A 5,000-nucleotide genomic window follows, 5' to 3' on the forward strand; every position below is an offset into this window, starting at 1 on the left:
ACCTCGCGACCGAGGCCCCTTGCCGGGGCGGCTCGCTCCGCAGCAGGCGGGGGTGCGGCACGGAAAGCCAATGCAGCGGCGGCAGCGGCGGAGTGGGGGACGCCCCCCCCTGCCGCCCGCAGCACGCCTCGGGACCCACCCGGGCGCGGGTGCGACCCACGCGCGGCGCCAGGCGCTCGCGCTTTTCTTCTCGCCCCCCTTTTCTCGCGGCTCAGCCGCTCCACCGCCCAAGCGCTGCTCGCAGCCGGCACCCGCAGGCACCCGGACCGAGGACGGCACCAGCACCTCGCGTGCTTTAGGACACCTGAGGGCTCGCGGGGCCACGCGGCCGTCACACAGCCCGCTTCGGTAAAGAAGCCCGAGGAACCCCAGGAGAGCGGGGGGGGGCCCCGGACACGGGGCGACGCGGCAAGGCACGCGCCCCACCGCCGTCGTCATGGCCCCCTTCGCTCAGGGGAGGAGGGCAACACCTCGCGTGCCACGGGACGCGAAATGGAAAGGAGACCACCCTGCCTGAACACCGGACACCGCCGTGGCTCCCTATTAACAGGGAGCACGGAAGAGCCGGCCCGCCGAGGGCCCTCTCCGACGCGACCCGAAAAGCCTCATCGATCAGGAAGGGAAAAGGGAAGAGCAGAAAGTAGCGGAGGCCCCACAGCCACGGTCCTGGGACAGCGACAGCCACGCGCGCCCTCCACCACCCCCCGGGGGGGGTGTGGGACAGCAGACACGGGGCCCTGCGTGCGAGGGTGGGGGGGGGCAGCGTCTGAGGAGAGGTGCAACGCCAGCCTGAACACCGGCAGAGCCGGCCCGCCGTGAAGCCTCTCCGACGTGCCCGGGGATGCCTCATCGATCAGTAAAGGAAGCGGAGGCCCCACGGCCACGGTCCTGGGACAGCGACAGCCGCACGCGCCCTCCACCGCCCGGGGGGGGGGGGGACAGCAGACGCGGGGCCCTGCGTGCGAGCGAGAGGCTGACGTCTGCGAGACGGGCTCCGACGGCCGGAACGCCGGCAGAGCCGGCCCGTCGTGGAACCTCTCCAGCGCGCCCAGGGACGCCTCAGCGGGCGCTGACTGCGTCTGGATCGGGAGGTGGTGCCGCCACCGGCACGCGCTCTGGACAACGATTCCCTTTCATCAGGTCGATGGGAGCGGAGGAAAGGCCACGGCAGGCTCGACTCCCCCCGTCCCTCAGGCGTTCGAGAGTGCCGGCAACCGCCACCGGTCACCGGTCTTTGCCGAGCCCCGCGGGGCGCCGCTTACCCCGGGCGGGGAGGGGGAGAACCAAATGGAAGTGAGCAGCTCTGTGAACCACGAGGCGCCGCCGTCTCGTGAGTGCCATCCCTGGGCATTCGGGGCCAAGGGAAGCCACAGCAGGCCAGAAGACACCCAGCGGTCTGCATTCGGCTGCCGGCCACCGCGACCGGCTGCCCGCTCGCATTTCCACCCGCTTTGCGGGCTCCAGCTTAAGGCCGGGGAAAGAAAGGGGGGAGAGGGAGGAAAAAAAAAAAAAAACACAGAAAAAAAAAAAAAGGGCGAGGCGGCCCCCCCCCCACAGCACGCCTCGCCCTTCGACCACCGCTCACAGACCTTTCCACCCAGCCCTCCGGCAACCGGGTAAGGCAGGGCAGGCCAGACACCGTGGGACGCCCCACGGCTGGCTCGTGCCGGCCGAGAGAGGAGGTGGCACCACCGCCGCGCGCCTGTGCCGTCATCGGGCTCTGGGCACCGGGGAGAAAACACGGCAGGCTCGCCTGCCCCCGGCGGTCTGCATTCGGCTGCCGGCCACAGCGACCGGCTGCCCGCTCGCATTTCCACCCGCTTTGCGGGCTCCAGCTTAAGGCCGGGGAAAGAAAGGGGGGGGGGAGGGAGAAAAAAAAAAAAAAAAACAGAAAAAAAAAAAGGGCGAGGCGGGCCCCCCCACGGCACGCCTCGCCCTTCGACCACCGCTCACAGACCTTTCCACCCAGCCCTCCGGCAACCGGGTAAGGCAGGGCAGGCCGGACACCGTGGGACGCCCCACGGCTGGCTCGTGCCGGCCGAGAGAGGAGGTGGCACCACCACCGCGCGCCTGTGCCGTCATCGGGCTCTGGGCACCGGGGAGAAGACACAGCAGGCCTGCCTCCACCTGCCAGCCACCGCTCAAAGCTCTGCCCGCCTCGCGGGCTCCAGCTTAAGGCCGGAGAAAAAGGACGAGTTGCCGCCAACATCGCCCACTCGGGTCACTGGGCCCTCCGGAACCAGGGAAAGCCACCGCAGGCTTGAAACCCCCGGCCGTCTGCCTCCAGCATACACCGGCAGTAACCTTCGCCGTCATTGGGCCAGCACAGGAAACAGAGCAAAGGAGAAACCACCGAGGAGGGTGGGACAGCGGCGCCCACCCTTTCCCCAGCCGCGTGCGTTCGAGTGCCGGCAACCGCCGCCAGCCTTTGCCCTGCCCCGCGGGATCGGGCTCAGCACCTCACAGCAGTAGGCAACGACCACCAGAGACTGCAAGTGGCTCCGGCTCTCCGCGGCTGCCAGCAGACCTTCGGGTGCCCTGTGCTGGCTTAGCCGGGGAAGCACCGGGAGGACGACCGTGCCAAGCACTCTGGAAGGTGAGACCAACCGCCACGGAAACGGCTGAGACCGGCTGCCAAAAACCCCCGGTGTCCGGCAGAGCCGCGGGGGTGAGCAGCCGTTCGCTAGTGTTCGCCCTGGTCGCGAGACACCGCTCGCGCCTATAATACGGACAGATACGTCCCCGCCCCCGGCGAGCTCCAAGAGCGCTGCCTATGGCCACCGGGGAGGCGCACCAACCACGCTGCCTTTTACGATGGCGTAGCTGGAGGCAGCGAAAAACAGCGACCCCATCGGCAGCTCCGGGGAGGTGGCAGGGACAACAGGTCTACCTGCCAGACCCGGAACCGCCCAAGTCCCGGCGGAGCCGGGTAGACCAGAGCGCCTGCAGCGGAGCCGGGTAGACCTGAGAGCCCGCCGGGGAGCCGGGTAGACCTGAGAGCCCGCCGCGGAGCCGGGTGGACCTGAGAGCCCGCCGCGGAGCCGGGTAGACCTGATGGCCAACTGCAGAGGCAGACCTGGTGGCGTGTGAAGCAGCCAGGTAGACGTAAAGGCCCGCCGGGCCGGCCCGCTCCTACCCCCGCCACCGCCCGCCGGTCGGCCGGCTGCGGCCTGCAAGCTGCACGGGAACAGGCCCCCGCTGCCGGGCCCGCCGGCCCGTCCCCGGGGCCGCTGGCCCGTCAGGCGCCCCCCCCCGAGGCCGCTCAGCAGGCCCGGGCCCAGGCCCCGCAGTGAACGGGGGCTGCGGGCCGGGCCCGGCCGCCGCGAGGGCCCGGGCCCGGGCCGGCCCGCTCCTGCCCCCCTCCACCGCCCGGCTGCGGCCTGCAAGCTGCACGGGAACAGGCCCCCGCTGCCGGGCCCGCCGGCCCGTCAGGCGCGCCCCCCCCCCCGAGGCCGCTCAGCAGGCCCGGGCCCAGGCCCCGCAGTGAACGGGGGCTGCGGGCCGGGCCCGGCCGCCGCGAGGGCCCGGGCCCGGGCCGGGCCGGCCCGCTCCTGCCCCCGCCACCGCCCGGCTGCGGCCTGCAAGCTGCACGGGAACAGGCCCCCGCTGCCGGGCCCGCCGACCCGTCCCCGGGGCCGCTGGCCCGTCAGGCGCCCCCCCCCCGAGGCCGCTCAGCAGGCCCGGGCCCAGGCCCCGCAGTGAACGGGGGCTGCGGGCCGGGCCCGGCCGCCGCGAGGGCCCGAACCGGGCCGGCCCGCTCCTGCCCCCGCCACCGCCCGGCTGCGGCCTGCAAGCTGCACGGGAACAGGCCCCCGCTGCCGGGCCCGCCGGACCGTCCCCGGGGCCGCTGGCCCGTCAGGCGCCCCCCCCCCCCCCCCCCCCCCCGCGGCCGCTCAGCAGGCCCGGGCCCAGGCCCAGGCCCCGCAGTGAACGGCGGCTGCGGACCGGGCCCGGCCGCCGCGAGGGCCCGGGCCGGGCCGGCCCGCTCCTGCCCCCGCCACCGCCCTGGCTGCGGCCTGCAAGCTGCACGGGAACAGGCCCCCGCTGCCGGGCCCGCCGGCCCGTCCCCGGGGCCGCTGGCCCGTCAGGCGCGCCCCCCCCCCCCCCCCCCCCCCCCCCCGCGGCCGCTCAGCAGGCCCGGGCCCAGGCCCAGGCCCCGCAGTGAACGGCGGCTGCGGACCGGGCCCGGCCGCCGCGAGGGCCCGAACCGGGCCGGGCCGGCCCGCTCCTGCCCCCGCCACCGCCCGGCTGCGGCCTGCAAGCTGGCAGCCGCGAGGGCCCGGGCCGGGCCGGCCCGCTCCTGCCCCCGCCACCGCCCGGCTGCGGCCTGCAAGCTGCACGGGAACAGGCCCCCGCTGCCGGGCCCGCCGGCCCGTCAGGCGCGCCCCCCCCCCGAGGCCGCTCAGCAGGCCCGGCCCCAGACCCCGCAGTGAACGGCGGCTGCGGGCCGGGCCCGGCCGCCGCGAGGGCCCGGGCCGGGCCGGCCCGCTCCTGCCCCCGCCACCGCCCGGCTGCGGCCTGCAAGCTGCACGGGAACAGGCCCCCGCTGCCGGGCCCGCCGGCCCGTCCCCGGGGCCGCTGGCCCGTCAGGCGCGCCCCCCCCCCCCGAGGCCGCTCAGCAGGCCCAGGCCCGGGCCCAGGCCCAGGCCCCGCAGTGAACGGCGGCTGCGGACCGGGCCCGGCCGCCGCGAGGGCCCGAACCGGGCCGGGCCGGCCCGCTCCTGCCCCCGCCACCGCCCGGCTGCGGCCTGCAAGCTGGCAGCCGCGAGGGCCCGGGCCGGGCCGGCCCGCTCCTGCCCCCGCCACCGCCCGTCTGCGGCCTGTAAGCTGCACGGGAACAGGCCCCCGCTGCCGGGCCCGCCGGCCCGTCCCCGGGGCCGCTGGCCCGTCAGGCGCGCCCCCCCCCCCGAGGCCGCTCAGCAGGCCCAGGCCCGGGCCCAGGCCCAGGCCCCGCAGTGAACGGCGGCTGCGGACCGGGCCCGGCCGCCGCGAGGGCCCGA

This window comes from Grus americana, unplaced genomic scaffold (genome assembly GCF_028858705.1).
Source record: "Grus americana isolate bGruAme1 unplaced genomic scaffold, bGruAme1.mat scaffold_277, whole genome shotgun sequence".
Classification (NCBI taxonomy): domain Eukaryota; kingdom Metazoa; phylum Chordata; class Aves; order Gruiformes; family Gruidae; genus Grus; species Grus americana.